The sequence below is a fragment of the Lissotriton vulgaris genome, chromosome 6 (assembly GCF_964263255.1).
Source record: "Lissotriton vulgaris chromosome 6, aLisVul1.2, whole genome shotgun sequence".
In the NCBI taxonomy this organism is placed as follows: domain Eukaryota; kingdom Metazoa; phylum Chordata; class Amphibia; order Caudata; family Salamandridae; genus Lissotriton; species Lissotriton vulgaris.
In genome coordinates this window covers 205,292,300-205,310,446 of record NC_141694.1, presented here as the reverse complement: position 1 = coordinate 205,310,446, position 18,147 = coordinate 205,292,300, and the positions used below count along the sequence as shown (strand labels likewise).

The 18,147-nt window shown below is 43.2% G+C and overlaps 1 protein-coding gene across 1 annotated transcript in view; it reads left to right on the top strand.

The window, feature by feature from the left end:
- The window catches only part of LOC147707026 (uncharacterized), a 686,292-nt gene that overhangs the window by 471,816 nt on the left and 196,329 nt on the right, over window positions 1–18,147 (top strand). The window lies entirely within an intron of this gene.

Genomic DNA, 18,147 nt, shown 5'->3' with positions numbered 1-18,147 from the left:
AAAATGAATAAGAGGTAGATTGAATTTGATGTTGTCATTACCTGAGAACTCTACACAGCACCCGTTCCCTTATGCACAAAACACACTTCAATGCAAAATGACTCATGTCAGTATCTCTGGGTGAATATTTTTAGGACCATGGTATTCAGGTTCATAATAGGTGTCTATGTGTTAGAAGGGTATTCTCGTAATCCTTTTGTTGTTGTTCCCCTGAGAGTGAAAAAAGCATTTTGATGCAAAGGTGTTATGAAAATGGCAGAGGTAGTGGAAGTGACCTAGGGGTAGATGTATCAACATACCCTTTTGCGATTTCTAAATAGCGATTTTTAAGGAATCACTATTCAGGAATCGCAAAATGGGATGTATGTAGAAATTCACAATTTTTTAGCGATTTCTTATTCTTCCTTATTTGCGAATTCGTAATTTGTGAATCTCAATTAAGGAATAATTTCCCATTCATTCCTATGGGCCAGGAGGCCCATAGGAATGATTGTGAAATAATTCTCAATTTGCGATTCGCAATTTGCTAATCGCAAATTGAGAATAATTTCAAGGGTGCAGGGGTGTCTCAAGGACACCCTGCTGCACCCCTGAAATGTACATGTGTGTGCATTTGGCGCACATACATGCCCTAAGGGCATGTATGTGCGTCACATGCCACCTTCACAAATGCCAAATTGTGCATTTTTCAAAGAATTTGCCAATTACCATCAACTACAAGTTGTTGGTAATTTGCGAATTCTTAACCTAAATTCGCAATTCCTAAATGCTTCATACATAGCATTTAAGGAATCGCAAATTTGTGATTCCTTGAATGCTCAAGCAAAATAAGGAATCGCACATTTTTGCAATTCCTTATTTTGCGAAATTTTGTTACATGTCAAAACATGCAAAAAGACCGTTTGCGATTCGCAAACGCCGGAATTCTGCGAATTCCGGCCTTTGCGAATCGCAAACGGCTTGATACATCTAGCCCCTAACCTGCCCGTTGACCCATTACTACATCACAGGAAGTAAAATCACATAACCTCACTCCTGGTGGCATAAATGGAAGTGATGTCACAAAAAGCAGTGATATCACATGACCTTTGATCCTCACGACATCACAGGAAATTACATCACAATCATTAGAAAAAAGTACAAGTGCAAAATGAAGCTTTATGTTCAGGATTTGGAAAACATAGCAAAAATGTTGCCCGAGGTGGTACAAATCCAGAACAAGTACTACATGTTGGACTTAGCCCTCTCTACAGGTTCGCCACCAGACTTTTTGTCCTCACCCTTCCTGTTTTCTGAACCCATTTTTTACGGCTTTTTTGGGGGATGGTTAGACTCTACACACTTTACCACTACTAACTCATGCTAAAGTGCTTGTTCTCCCCTTTTTTTTTTTAAAGTTTGAGTTTAATAAAGAAACAAAAGAAACAGAACATAAATTGAAGAAACAGATAAAATAATAAGCCAGCAGGTTACACGTTAATAAATAACATTACAATATTACAACGTGTATAAAAATATATAAGAAATGCATTCAAAATTGTGTACAGTGAAAAAGCAACGTAAGCATAGCAACATTGAAAGAACTATGAAAAATATGTAATATGTTTAAAACAATAATAAAGGACGTTCAATAAGTGTTATTAAGAAAAAGTCAATGGGAGAGTCAAGGTGGTTTTTGTACTTCGACAGATCTAGCAATGGGGGAAGTGACTAAGGGAGCAGATGAGGAAAAATTATTTACCAAAGGAAGCCAAAGGAGGTCCCTTTTAATTGCTAAGGAGATGGGGGAAACATAATTAGTATCAAGTCGGTGATGAAAGCAAACCGCGTTTCACCGAGCACGAAAAGTAACGTTAGTGGCTTGTTTCCAACAAGCATTTGCAATGCAATGGGTCTCGCATTAGGACAGTTTGAGCTCTTGGTATTGTAAATGACACATTTTATATTGATGTGTTGGTTTTGAAAGTAGCAAAATTAATAGCTTTGTCATTTACAATGCCAATAGTTTTAACTTTCGCAAATGTGACACATATAGCATTTGTAATGCAATATGTTTTGTATTTACCAAAGAACATATACAATGGAAAAAGCACGTAGTACTTTACAACAGAACAGAATACATTTTAGTCCGTACTTTTTAAAGTAAAAACAAATTTTGGTACAGAAAATCATTTCAATGTATTGTAGGAGCAGTGACTGGAGAAAAAAAATGACCTATCAATGTGCAGAGTGTATAAAGATCACAATGCAAAGAGTATAAAAAGTGACCTATCAATATGCAATGAGTATCATCTTAGAAGGCACTAGCAGGGCTAGGAGCAACATTCCTCTACTCTCACATAAAAAGATGCCCATATATGCAGAGGACCTTTTTATTGAAAAATATATTGGCAATCTAAATTCAAAAGAAAATCCAAACATCAGAGAAGGACAGAGCACCAGAAAATGAGTTATTATAAACCTTTGAGGTAACTCCTCATTTAGAAATGGTTCTGTTGAATTAACTGCAAAGTTACCAATCATACAGGGGGTGGTTGGAAGGCCTTTCAGAAAGGAATGCAAGGCTACATGTACACAATGCAATTTCTCTAAATATCTGGCTCAAAGAAATACATTTGGGCGTCACAAAATTGGCTTATGTTTATATGAGGCAGATGGCTCTAAACATCTTTCTGGGCCATTTACTTCACTCAACCAAGAGCAGAAACCCTCCATTCTTTTACAGCCTACCAAATCTGGTCTCAATGAAAAACTGAGCATTCACAGATTATTAAAAGTACATTACCATTCCAAAATTCTAAAACATGGATACGACAATTTTAAGTAGTGAGAGAAAAACTATAAGGGAGGCAAAAGTAAATATAATCAAGTAAAAAGAAAGGAGTTTGTTAGTTGCAATTGTATTTGGGCTATTCTGTCCATAAAACAAATCGAAGCAAGCGAATGCACTACAAAATTATCTAAATTGACTAACATTAAAGGTTAGTAATACAAGCCATCAAAATGACAACTTTAGCAAGAATATCTTTCATATAGTTAAACACCCCTTTTCTTACACATTTAAAACTGCATCTGCAGCAAAATGTCTACTTTTAAACAAAGCTGAAACTTTTCCTAAAATCAGGTAAAATAAGCTTTTACTTCTCTAGAACTTCCAAGTCATCAACAAGGACATATCGCGTATAAGGAACTCCTGTGCATATCAGACATGAACTTGGTTGAGAAGAGTGGTATGTTGAAATGAGGGAGCAGGGTTTTGCATGCATCTGTACCATATCACAACTACAGAATCCACATCAAAATTTTCATAGGCTCCAGGGCAAAAGAACCAGATTTATTGTATACTAGGTTGCACTTATTGAATGACAGCGTAACAGCTGGGTTAACTGTGTAAACAATGCTGCTCTACTGGTGCAAGCTTTAAGGAAAGTTAATTAAACGAAGGGCGTTAGCTCTGGAATTTCTCGATAAAAACATTTAATACAGTCATAATTTCCTTAAATCTTCGCGCAGTATATCCCACAGACTGACTTTGAAATACACTAAACCTGGCGATCTGAAACTGAATCTAACATTCTGAAGAGAGCAGCAATTCAGCAGTAACTTACAGCAGGAGCCGCTCCACATTTGGGCCATTGCCTCTCTGCAGTACAATGGAGGGCCCGAGAGTTTTCATCGCACCAATGCTCTGGGTATCTAAGCTTCGGCCGGGGCCTGCCCCTTTATATGAGTATCCGCACGCTGCACTGATGACCTAAAAGCATTATTGAGCCCGTGAGAAGAAAGTGACAGCACGACACAAGACACCAGGCCAGGAGGAGTAACATTCCTGTCATCTAACAATGTATTATTTAACACCGCCAACTACACCAGCGAGTAATATTAGCAACATGAGCAGAGCTCAGCAGCCCAACTCAAATCAAAGGCACATTTCAAAATAAACATCCCTGCCACAGAAGCCTCATTGCTGATCTGGGTATTGCTAACCAGAAATAAGGAGCTGAAGCGCAAATAACAAGCCTTGGTCACTTAAAATAAACAAGCTCGCACCATGTGTGTGCACCTCTCCTATACTAGGAAAGTGAAAGCTTGTTGATGGGACAAGACGTGAGGAAAACCAAAACCTGGCGTGGGGCGGGACTTCTGTCTTCTGAATCCCTTGCCCACGGAGTGCCTGGCCAGAGTAGCAGTCCGGAGTGGCGCCGAATGTGGTGAGGGGGGAGGGGGTGGCGGGGGTGTCTCTGTGTGCTTGTGTGTGTGTGTGTGTGCGGCGGCGGGGGGGTGGTGTGTTTGTCTCTGTATGTGTGCTTGCATGTATGTGCGATCATGTGTGTGTCTCTGTGTGTGTGCATGCATGTGCGAAAGCAGGGGAAGGTGTGGCTGTGTGTGTTGGAGCTTTCCAGGAGACAGGAGATGTGTAAACTCGCGCGCGGCCCGCTCCAATCCGATTCTTGAAGATGCGCGTGGCCATCTCCTGTCTCCTGGGAAGCAGAGCCGGTGACTAAAGGTCTCTGGCGTAATCACCACGAGACCTAAAGAGGTAATAAGGGGAAAAGCAATAGCTATCAAAAGATCTATGAGTATGTAATGTTGATGGGATTGGGGAAAAGAAGGGGAGGGAGAACCTAGAAAAATGTGAGTAAGTGACCAATTTCCAAAATTGGAGTATGGGGGGCAATCAAATAGCATATGTTTCAAATCTGCATATGGACAAGAATAAAGAAAAAGAAGTCAAGGAGAAAAGTGAGCGAAGAAAAGAAAGAAACAGTAGAAAAACAAAGATGATTAGAAAGAAGTCAAGGAGGAAAAATTGTTAATGAAATAAAGAAAGAAAAGAAAAAGATAAAGAACAAGAAGACAGTACAGGTCCACAACAGACAACTGAGAGAGATACTTATGAGAACAAACGAGAAACGGGGGTGACGGCGCCAAAAGACGATGGCGACAACAACGAGAGCGGGCATCAGACTCCCGACGTATAATTCCGAACAATCAGGAAAACAATGTGACACATCGGGAAAGGTAAGGGGGGAAGAACATCTGTAAAAAAGAGAGAAAAGGCATAATATAAACGGAGGAAACATGGAATCAGGACATTTCGGAGCGTGAAGTAATTACAAAGGATGAAATATAACAACAATCAGAATAAAAACATTACAAAAAAGATGCAAGGACAACAAGACAAAACTGTTATAGGGTCCAGTGGAAAATAAAATAAGAAAAAAACAAAATTACTCATGAGGAAGGAACCCAAGAAAAGACACCTGAGTAAACACAGATGAAACAATATGTGAAAGAAAAAACAACTATAGGACTAACTCTATGAAGAACCATTGAAACAATCAAAGGAAACAATCAAACATGTCCAGAAGTGTCCATAACATCAGATCCATGGTGACGTAGGAAATCTTGCTTGGCCGCTGGATCTTCAAACGTGGTAGTCTTGTCTTTATAGGTAACCTTGAAGAGACAAGGGTGAAGCAGGCCATATCTGGCATTAAGAGCCCGTAACTGAGGGCGCATGTCCAAAAACTTTTTCCGGCGGTCAGCTGTTGTTTTAGCTACATCTTGTGAAAGAAAAAGTCTATGACCTTCCCATATGATTTGCTTTTTAGCTTTATCTGCTGATAAAACTTGTAGAAGCTCGGGGTTTGTCGACATTCTAGGACCAAGTCTGTGGGCTCTTTGAATGTTGATAGTAAATGAGGCAGGTAAATCCAGAATCTTTGGGAGAAAAGATTGAAAGAAGGTAGTAGGGTTTGACCCTTCCGAAAGTTCCGGAAGACCATAAAGGCGTAGGTTGTTCCTACGATTACGGTTTTCCAAATCCTCTGCTTGACGTTTGAGTTGAAGTATATCAGCTTCCATAGAAGGGATACGTGAACAAGGGGTTTGAAGAAATTCCGTCTACTGCTCTAAAATCTAAAGTCGAGAATCTAGTGAAGACCATTTGTCATGTAAAGATTGCAGAGTTTTGGTGGTTACTTCCATAAAAGGTTTAAGTGCCCGTATTTCCTCTAGAATGAGATCCATAGAAGATGAGGCTGAGGCAGAGTTCGGAGAAGGGGGGTCCTTCTTTAAGCGTTTAGTAGGGACAGCTGTTGTTGGAAGTTTGCTTGTATTTTGCATCTTGGAAGATGTATCAGGATGCAAGTCTGATCTAGATGTGGTATTCTCATCCATATCCTGTATTGTGGAATCAGAGTCCGAGTGGGTAGACAATTTGTGAGCCGCAGAGAGCTTAAGGTTGCACAGTTTCCCCATAAGAAGCAAGAAATATTGTGGAATTGGGCTCAAATTCGTTACGCTGTAATGTGCGCCACAAAAATGATATCAATGAACTGCAGTGGTACAAAAATGAGGAGAAACATGTAAAAATCAGTCAAAGTAGTGGCAAGTTCAGGACATAGAGCATTGTGAGGGAGTTAAATGTGCTTTAAGCAATAAAAACAACATTAAAAATGGTATCTAGTCCAAAGACTGAAAGTCAAGAGGAGCAGAAATATGAGGAATTCTGAAGAGAAAACATTCCATAACAACAGCACCTTCCTGAGAAGAAACGCGTGAAAAAACGGAGAAACACAGACAAAATGGCAGCCGAAATCAGTAAAACCGAGTTGCGCCGAATTTAAGGTTGAAGAGGCATCCAAATGTGGCAGGAGTTAGAACGCTACACTCACCTTATATTCAGGCAGTGAAAGGGGATGTTTGCGCTTGAGGTCTTGCGATGATGTCGCCAGAAAGGAAAGAAATGCGGAGGTCTGCGCCGGAGCTCCGCTAGTCTGTTGCCATCTTAGCTGGTGCGCAAGCCACACCCTGTTCTCCCCTTTTAACATGATAACATTGACTTAACCCAGTTGGCACATTATTTACTTGCAAGGCCCTAGTGAAGTAGTGCTACATGTACCCAGGGCCTGTAAATTAAATGATACTAGTGGGCCTGCATTGCTTATTGTGCCACCCACTTAAGTAGCCTGTTTATACAACTCCCAGGCCTGCTATTGCAGTCTATGTGTGTAGTTTTAAACTGCCATTATGACCTGGCAAAATAAACCTTTCCTGACAAGTGGAGCTTTATCATGCTTCATCAACAAGTCGGACAGCAGATTCAGATGATATTCATAGAACTGCATCTTTAGTTAGATAATGCATTTTAATCTGTTTTCATCCATGTTTTATTTTATACATTTCTCATTACTTTCTGCATGCACCTAAAAGGCTTCATATTTCCCAATTTCATCAAATGCTGCTGATATGCCAATCCAGGCCTTTTCCTGTGGCATGTGGGAATACATAATTTATCCTGGGCAGTTGTATTTGCAAGAACACAATGCAGTTTGGGCCTTTCATCAGGGATAGCTATAACATTAAAATCACTATTAATATTTTACAACTTTAAATATAGGGGATAGGATGTTGCCTAACGGCTAGGGTGGTCCAGCTTGAAGCTGGGGAACGAGGTTTGGGTCTCGGCATAGACACTCAAGATCCTGTGATTCTCGACAAATCACTTAATCTCTCAGTGCCTAACAAAAATGAATGTGTCCATCTGTAACGCAACTGATGCTCATGTAAAGAGCTCTGATACCTTCAGTTCTAGTTCACGCTATAAAAAAATATATATACATTTAAAACATAAACTATATCTTAACCCAGTGTGTAAACTATAATCCATACATTTTTGATGTAAAACAGTACTGCACAAACACTTGTGGCTTATAATGCCCCACCATTACCTTGCTGAACAAATCAAACATCATCAACCAAGTGCTCCTTCTGTGTAACTTAGTAAAACCCAGTGTATGCAAATGAAACACCCACAACATGATGTCTTCCCAGAAGAAATAATAATAATCTGTACCTGCACATACTAAACGATGTTGCTGGCAGTTGAACCACCTCATCCACTCCTCATTACACCACCGAGATAGTGTGCAAATAAGCAACTGCTGCCTAGTAGTCACAATTTAGCCCAACTCAAGTCCCACTAACCACTACGCTCCCTTCATTAAAACACGTCCTTAATACATAAACCTAGAGCTTTTCATGTTATATTTAAAACAATATCCAATGTTTTTGTAAAATTGCAAAATGTCCGTTGCAAAGCCATATGAACGATGTTTACAGGAAAGTCTTTTTTAGCAATAAATCTTTTACCATGCCTAAGCCTTCCTCTTTTGTCATCCCCTAGGATAGGCCCTAATAGCCCCGAGGGCAGGGTGCATTGCATTAAAAAAGTTGGACATGAACTTTGAAGTTTTACTTTTTCTGTTAGTGAAAAACTCCTACATAATTTTTTCATTATTGCAAGGACTACCTCCCACATAGGATAGCATTGGGTTACCCTATTACATTTAATAAGTGATAACATTTGGTTTGGAGCAGGTAGGAAAGTAATGTTTGATGTGTGAGGAATTGTAATTTAAAACCTTTAATGGTAAAGTCAGATTTTAAGTCAAAGTTATGAAAAAGTCACTTTTAGAAAGTTGCCCTTTTCTTGTCCTTACCATTAGGTATCAGCTGCCTGTTCCTGTGTTGTAATTTGGCAGAGATCGGGGTTAGCATTTAGCTGAAGCAATCTTGTTTCTGGCAGCCATCTTGTCTGCCATGTGCAACCAAGTGATCACCACATGCTCTGTCCTTCCTTACTGTTGTTTGCTCTTATAGTCTGCCTAGGAACAAACTATATTTAGCCTCTTCCACTTCGCACATGCTCAGTTGTGCTTGCAGCTGTTCATGCAGCTGTCTGTAGTTTGTAACTGTCAGGATGTGTTCACCAGAATTAGCAACTGTTAGCTCCTCCCACTTGTTGACTGTGCATTTTCTGTATGACCTTATATGTACACAAAACCTTCTTTTGTACTTGTACCGCCTTCTTTTGAGCCCCTGTGTGGGTATAAAAGGACCATGATCCCTCTGTTCAATGTACTACTTAATACATTACCAAAGGGTGTTGTGTGAATGTAGTTCCATCTCATGAGATTAATAAAAGATTGTTTTTATATTCCAGTTTCAGTGCCAACTTCTATCCTATTGGTCTGAGGACTTCGTGCAGATAAGGGCGAACCCCTAGCACTGGTAGGCCTGGCTGAGGGCCACCACGACACCTGGGTCACATGACTAGGAGTAGCCAGCAGTTGCCCTTTGTGTATTGCTCTCAGTTAGCCTCACAGTAAAGGATCTGGGTCTTACCAGGATGGGCCACCTGTAACAGGATGGGGGGGACTGTCACCTATAACACTTGCACTTCAAGGGCACTGGCCCAACTCACACGCAAATGACTTTACACTAGCCTATTGTGCCCCCAGACAGAATAGGAAATCAACAAAAACAATTGCCAGTACTGCTCAGCTTATTAAGACCTGTATCAAAATGAGCAACTAATCTCTCATTTCTATAGACCACTCTTTCAGTCCAGAAATAAATCTCAAAAAACTTTTTATTTTGTTTTTAACATTGGTTAAAATTCATTTGCATATTGCAAAAAGACTTTCAATATTTGACTTTATCACTCCGTCCAAATATCCTTCATTAATACATAGGAGGGGGAGGAGGACTCCTAATACTAAAACCTGTGTGTGAGTATTTACAAGAAAGTGATACAAAAGTGAAGTTAGGTATAGAAACTGACAAACATGTTATTCTACTCAGAGTCATACAGCAACTTCATACAACGTCTCATTCACAACATACATACATGAGTAAAAAAGGACTCAGGAAGGAAGGAAAAATGTGGAAAGTGTGTGTGAGAATAATGTCCCTGCACTTATTCTATTTACATTGGGCAGGTGACAAAAAACCACAAAGGCAAAATTCAAGTTGTTTCTTTTTTAGACACAATCTACTATTAAGCCATCATACAATTTAAACATTAACCCAGTGTTCAAATGATTGGCCTAAATAAAGAAAAAAGGTTGACGTGTTTCGAATCCCCAAAGTTGGTGGGATTCTCCTCAGGACCGCATCTGAAATCAATCTGAAAAACATAAATCCAAAAAACCATTCTATCAGTCAAATTCTCAAGCAAAACTCAACTTTGCATTCAGTGCAAATTACACTCAAGTAGTACCTGATCGGCTTCTGATGTCTTGTTTAAGGGTGAAACTGTGGGGGAAAAAATGAGCTGTCAACCTCTTGCAATGTTGGATCATGGCTTATTATAGTGAAAAGAGCTGATACTCACTAAATCGGAAAGAAACTAAGCATGCCGAAGGCGCTCAAAACCGTTGTAATGATCTGGCCGTCTTTTTTTCTCAAAAGATTCAGGCCATATACTCCTCATTTAACATCATCACGGATGATCCAAAATCCCCCATCACCTCTGTTCCCTCTGTTCCTTGCAAGTTTGAGGAAATCCCACTCCTCGACACCCCTGGACTAGACAAACTGATCCCTAAGATTACTTCCGGCTCCCCCTCAGACCCTCATCAAGATCTTGGACGTTGTTCGTCCCGTCATCTTAGACGTTCTTAACGCGTCCATCTCCTCCAAATCTGTTCCACCATCTTGGAAATGTGCGATGGTGAAGGCTCTGTTAAAAAAAACCAACCTCGACCAGAGCAACTGGTCAAACTATCGCCCCATCTCTCTTCTTCCGTGGCTGAGTAAATTGCTTGAAAGGCACGTGAATAACATCCTAATGGACTATCTAGAGTCCAATAGCCTATTGCGTGCCTCTCAGACAGGTTTCCGTCCTCAGCACGGAACCGAGACCGCCCTCCTTGCGGTAACGGAAGAAGCTAGAACGGTGCTGGATCGGGGAGGAAAAGTCGCCATCAATCTACTTGACCTTAGCGCCGCGTTCGACACGGTTAACCATGCAACGCTATTACATCGTTTGGCTGGCATGGGCGTGTCGGGCGCGGCCCTAGAATGGCTGACATCCTTCTTGGATGAGCAATTTTTTCAAGTCTTTGAGGGTGAAGCGGTGTCTCCCAAACACCCACTTAGGTGCGGGGTCCCCCAGGGCTCTTCCCTAAGTCCTACCCTCTTTAATGCCTACATGGAGCCTCTGGACAGGATAGTCCATCTCTTTGGTGTGCGTATTGTCACCTACGCGGACGATACCCAACTGGTGGTCTCATTAGACCACTCTGAGGGTTCGTCCTCCACCTTAGGCCCCTGTCTAGAGGCTGTTGCCAGATGGATGCAATCTTCCTGCTTAAAGCTTAATGGGGAGAAGACAGACATCATCTTACTGGGCAACCCTTCTCCCTCTGCCCTTGCATCCATCTGGCCACCATGTCTAGGCCCGTCCCCTGTCCCTAAGTCTCAGATAAAGAGTCTTGGGATATGGCTCGATAGAGCACTTGACTTTTCGGTCCAGGCTACCAAGACGGCCGCCACCTGTTTTGGGCTAATGAGGATGTTGCGGAAGGTGCTCCCTTTGCTCCCATTCCAGGCGAGGAGGATCATGGTCCAGGCCCTGATACTCTCCCGCCTGGATTATGGGAACGCTCTTTATATGGGAGCCCCGACCTCCGTCACTCAGAAGCTCCAAGTCACACAGAACAGTGCAGCGCGCCTACTCTATAACATCCCTGCTGGCAGTCAGCTAAGAACGCCCTAAGGGAGCTCCTTTGGCTTCCTGTGGCGGCAAGAGTGCAATTTAAAGCCATGTGTATTTTACACAAATCGTTCCATCGAACGGGCCCTGTAATTCTACACCCTATGGTTACGCCATATGTCCCGTCCCGTTCCCTTCGCTCTTGCACCCTTCAGCTGGCAACGTCTGCCAAAATCAAGAAAGCTCGCTGGGGAGGCCGCTCCTTCTCTCATACGGCGGCGAGACTTTGGAACTCCCTCCCACTCTCTCTCCGGGAACACAACAACCATATGTCTTTCAGGAAGGCCCTGAAAACGCACCTGTTTGTTAACACCTGCTAATCTACCCAAAGCCCGCACTAAGTAATCATTCACAAGCGCTGCGAGGCCTCCGGGTAGCTATGCGCTATACAAGTGCAATTTCCATTCCATTCCATTCCATGGGCGAATTTTGCGAATCTCGCGTTCGCGAATTTTGCGGATTTGCGAACTCGCAATCCGCAAAATCCGCGAATTCTCGCGAATTTGCAGATTTTTTTTTTGTGTTTGCGCGGGTTTCTGCCAGTTCGCGAGGGTTTTGTACAATTTCGCAAATTGCGAACTTACCTGTCGGGTCGCAAGTTTCGCGAACTTGTTGTTTCTACGTGTCCAGCCTGTTTGGGACACTCTTCTTCATCACTGCCACTCTCTGTCACCACTGCCACTCTCTGACTACTCATGCCACCCTCTGGCCCACCCATGCCACCCTCTGTTTCATCACAGCACCCTCTGGTTGTCCAGGCAGTGTACATTATTGTGGCAACGCAAGCACACCTTCCCTGCCTCAAGTGACCTGAATTAATTTGGGGCTGATTAATGTGTCACAGAATATTTTTTTAGCTGGCACCTGCTTCCTTAGTGCTTCCTGATTAGTGATCTTTTGCACTTGCTAAGTGCTTTCATTGTTGCAAAATTAGTTACAACACCTGCCCTGCCCCAACTGACAATAATGAATTAGGGGCTGATTAATGGATTTGAACTTCCAGCCTGGCTCCTGCTTGTCTTCCTTAGCTGTAATTCAGGACCTTTGTGGCATATGTGTAACTATTCTGAGGTTCAGAGCAGGGTCACATAATAGTTGCAACTGGCAACTGAACTCTGGAGGGGCCCCTCAGGAAGCACTACAGGAAATGGCTACTAATGATGAGCCTGAACTTTTGAACCTGGTAAGTAGTTTCAGTTTTGGTAAGATCGTATTTCTGCAATTTTGCACTTATTCGCGGGGCGCGAAGTTGTACTGGGAAGCCGCGAACTCACGCGAACAGTGCGAGCAGTGCGAGCAAAATCCGCTGCTCGCGGATTTGCGGATTTTGCGGGAGATTTGCGAATCTCGCGGATTGCGAATTTACCGAAAATCCGCAAAATCCGCGAGCGAAACGGATTTTCCGTCCATGCTTAAAAGAAACACTTCTTATGTGGCCTCCAAGTGCTGTGGCACTCTGATTTTTTCTTTGTGCAACGGAATGAAGGTTCCGTTTGGTCTTTATTGTCGTATCTAAGGATGTAAAAATGAAAACAATGTTTTAACTTAGGAAGCTGGGACAATATTATCAATTTCGTAGTAAGAAGCTGGAGAAAAGCAGGGGCGGGTGGTGCTTCTCCTCCACAATCACGTTCATCGCATGCAAGGGGCTGTCTCTAACAGAGACATGGAGGCATTGTCTCTCTAAAGCGGAATGTGAAAAAAACATGATTTTTGACATCTCAAATCGATGGATATCACGTTCATCATTGGAATCATAGTACATTGTGCGTGCGCGTTCTCTCTAAGGATTGGATGTGACTCGCGTGGCATGTCCAAACTCTAATAGCGGTTCGTTGGAAAAGGGGTATAGAACTGGCAAACACTAAATCTCTGGCATACCTTTAGTTCAAAGCGTGGAGTCTCCTTGTGGCATTAATTGAATCCAAAAGAGCTGTGCTGGCTCTTCCGGGTCGGCGTATATGAATGGGGAACTGTATCCCATTGTGAAGGTTTGCTGGGAGTTGTAGTTTTTGAAAATCGTGTGTCAGTGCGAGCGCAAAACAGATAGTGAATCATGCTGTCTATGGCTATTATTGATTAACATTTAAAAGTTATTTTGAAAATAACTTGCTAATATCCCGATTAACCTTTAGCCCCTTAAGTGCTGCGTCGGTGCGTTGGCCGACGGCAGCACTACCTCCCCAGTGCTGCGCACGACCATTGGACGTCCATTCAGCACTGGTTCCAATGGACAGCGCAGCACTGGGGAGGGATGTTTACTAGCATCTATGAGGTTAAAAGAGGTATGCTCCTGGGAATTATAGTTTTTTGAAAGCACGTGTTAAATGTAAGCGCTGTGCCCAAAGGTGTTTTGAGAATTGTTGAAAGCTACGCGCATTGTACAAAAACGTAATTAGTTCTTTTTTGGAAAAAGTGTAGCAGGTCCTTGTACTGGTATGTCCAAATCAGCACTCTTTGCTCACTGGCTATATCTTGGGTGTGCGTGGACTGTGTGGTGTGGTTTCAGTGTTCTTAATGCAAAAGCTGGCCCGCAGTATGAAAGATCATATTGTTCTTTTCAAGTATGTTTGCATGTCCGGTTAAGATATCAAAGTTCAATATGTCCGTTCGCGGTGGTGTTCTGCGATCAGGCTCAAATCTAATTGAACTGAGGTGAGGTACACATGTCATTCCCACATTCTACAAATTATATCGTTCCGACATCTCATTTAAGCAACTTGTTGCAGTATTGAATTTTAAAATAGGCAATGCTTCTCTCTGTCGTAACTTGGCCTCTAGGTCACCCCCTCTCTGGTCAGGTTCAACCTTGGAAATCACTGTCCATCTTAAGTCGCTTTCTACATGGGCTTCCTCAACCCAGTGATGGACTAGGGGGGCTGTGAGAACTTTTCTCTTGATCCTGGACTTATGCTGAGAAATTCGTTGGCGGATTTCTTGATTGGTCTTCCCGATATAAAGTTTGTTACACGGGCATAAAATGCTGTAAATCAAGTTCCGCGTTTTACAGTTCGTGAAATGGTCGTGTTTCCACGATATTCCTTCATGCTGGAATAATATTCCTTCAATTGTGGATGTACAGCATAGACACGTTGACATAAGTTGACATTCTTATTATTGACCATGAAATTGAATTATATATGAATTCTCCCAGGTCCCTCCTCCCTATCCCGTCCTGAAAAAGACCCATAGCTGAGGTGTTAATCCATGCTCTCCAGACCACTGGAGTCTGCATCTACTCTCCATTCACTATTATCCTCTCATTTCTATCCAGCCTCTAACCTTCTCTCCCTGGTTCTGGCCCTCTTACTGCCACCTCTCGCTTACTTTCCCACAAGTCTCTTACATTTTGTCACTGTTTTTTCCCCCACTTGCCTCCTCTTCTCCCCTCCATGATGTACCCATACCCTAAATTTGCCACCTGCCCAGTAATTTGGTGTCCTATATTTCATTATTTGTAATGACAGAGCATGCTTACTGTTTGTATTTTTAAATACAGACTTGCAAAAAAAAGGAGCTAAATCAGTGCTGATATTTCTTCCAGTAAATAAAAGCATAAACCATTTATTCACTTCAAAAGAACAAATCAATTTCCATGCAGTGCGTGTGTGTGTGTGAGAGTGTGTGCGTGCAGGCGCTGTCGTGCCCTGTAAATTCCGCAAGGCAGCGTTTTAAACTTCATTTCAAGCTAATGGTTATATCATTTCTCTTGATCAGACTGCTTCCCAGCATTAAAAGAGGCAATTTGATTGAAATTGCATGTGGTTCATCAATAGCTGAACCAATTACTTCAAGAAATACAGCCGATTTTTTACTTTACACAAATTTGTGTTAAAATACAAATCCTAAGCACCCATTCCAAAACTGAACAAATATCTGGTATTTTTATCTGGAAAAAGAGGTAACTCTAACTTCAGCTGTCACTTTACTTTTCTACATTCCTCTCTTCCCCTTCATTCTATGTTCATCTCGTTTTCCGACAACCAGATCCATTGCCAGTTGTCACGGGAGCTCATTTCTGGAGCACTGCAGCATTCCCTGCTATGTATTGCTCTTTTGGCGGGGCTACTTGCACACCCATGGATCCGTTGTTGTTATCATGTAAATGCAGCAATTAGTGGTGATGGGTCGCACAAAGGAAAGCACCTGTGCTGAAAAAAATAAACATAAGAAAACCAGATTTGGTAAAAATGTAGGATTGTGTAGAAGTACCACTCGCTTTAGTATGGCTAGGCAATACCCTAAATGGACTGGATTGGTGACCGGCAGCCCCAGGCCAGGCTATTTCATGCACCTGACCGAGAGACGGGACGAAGGAGTGAGGGCTAAAGCACTTTCAACAGAATGGTCCTGGAACGCCCAATCAACAGTGCAGGGTCCGCCTAGACCCTGTCCTGTTAATCACAGTTCTAAGCAAGCCCTCAGAATGTCTCTGCAAAGGGCTACATCAGGTGCTCACTGCGACTGAGATATCCAGGAGCAGAGTGACATTTGTCCCGCATTGGAGGCGATACCAAACCTTAGACTGCCATGCCAACAATCAAGGTACCAGTACTCTCCCTGATTAAAGAAAAGTGCTGGTACTGACTGCTAAAAAATGTGGAAGTGCTTGAACTAGGAATTGGTGAGTACCGGCCCATTTAAAGCACTGGCTGCAGAAACCAAGAAAGATGAAGACAGTGAGGCTTTCCTTCGACTCCACGATGCCCGTTTCCTCCGCTATGCAGCACTTGTTACTTCTTTCTGACACTCACAACCAAAGCCTTCCCTACCCACCGATAGTGGAGACCAGTGCCTTAAGGGTGATGTCGGGTTGAGCGCTCAGGCTGACACCGGCTCACACAGCATCAGCAGCTAAACGCCTTTATACAACATCACTACATCGGGTCGAGCTTAAAAATAGAATGCACTCATTTTGCAGAAAAATAAATAAATATGTAAATATACTTTGTGCACACTAGTTTCAGAATGCAGCACTTTCTCATTAATTTCTGACCTCCTTCATGACAAGCCATCTGAGCCCTTACTTTACCTGCAGGGCCATTATATGGCCTTATCTGGTGAACTGGAAGGACAGACCCTAAACTTACTATACACAATTATCCCTCCAGCCACTCTATCCTCTACTCTTCAGCATCTCACAGAGTTTATCTCCGCCTTTCCTTTGGGTACGACAATAATAGGGGGTCACTTCAATGCAGTTATGCAGCCCTCTCTTGATACAACAGGAGGACCATCCTCCTGGCGCCTCACCTCAGCCAAACGACTTTCGGATTGGGTGACCATGCTGGGCCTATGTGCCTCCTGGAAGATCTGGACTCCCCACAGGCACCAATACACTCACACTTCTGCGGCTCACCACACCCACTCCTGCATCAACCTGCTCCTGTTGCCAGCCACTGACTGTCAATTGGTTACTGACGTCTCCCTTCTCCCCTGTGGCATTTCAGACCATTCCCCAATCTCTCTTCGCTTGGGACACACCTCTGGGGAAGTACATATGATCTAGCGTTTTAATGCATGGTTCTTTCAGGATGCGGAGATCAGGGACACCCTTGCAGTGGAACTAGAACAATACTTCCTGACTAACAAAGGTTCAGTTCCTTCCCTGGGTAAGATGTGGGAGGCCGGTAAGGCTACCATGCATGGTGTGGCTAGGGGTCTGGTTCACATGAAACGGGCAGCACAGACGACCCCGTTTGACTCAGCTAGAGGTCTAGTCCACGCGGTTCAAATTAGACCTGAACGTTGCGGATGATGCTCACTCCTCCCTGCAGTTGGATAAGCTCCGGGAAGAGATCCGACAGGTCTCTCTAGACTCAGCTAAGATGTTATGGCGCTCTTCTGTGGCCCGCATTTATGGGTGGGGGGGACAAGAATGGGAAACTGCCCCATAACCTGGTTTCCTATCCTAAGGCTAACTGCATTATCCCTGAGATCAGTGATGCTCATGGTACGCAGAATTGTACCTATCGCCCAAACCTTTGCGGACTACTATGCCCAGCTCAAGTCCGCCCAGGCCCCAGGGACCTCTCTGAAGGCACTGCTGGAGTGAGCCGAGGTTCGGCTCCCTTGCTTTACCAAGGAGGAATCCACAGACCTTGACCTGCCTTTTACCCCCGAGGAGGTGCAGGGAGCTATCTCCGTACTGCACTCTGGCAAAACAACAGGGCCATATGGCTTTCAACAGGAATACTAAGCAGCATACAGTGATGTACTGGTCCCCCACTTAGTGGATCTTTTTAAACACGTGACGGAGAGCAGCTCCTTCCTTTTGGAGTCCGATGTGGCTACTATTGTGGTCATTCCAAAGTCCCAACCACCCTCTCTCTCCTGCGTAGACTACCACCCGATTTCTCTCATCAACACTGAGATGAAGATCTTTGCCACTGCTTTGGCCCAGCGCCTTCGCCCCCTGTTACATGGGTTGGTCCACCCAGACCAGTGTGGCTTCATGCCTGCTCGGGGTACCCGGCATTGCATACAACGCCTCCACCTCGCCCTTGCTCGACTGGAGCTATCTGGAGGACGTTCTCATCGCAAAGGGCTTTGGCACCCTTTTTAGATGGGCTATCCGAGTC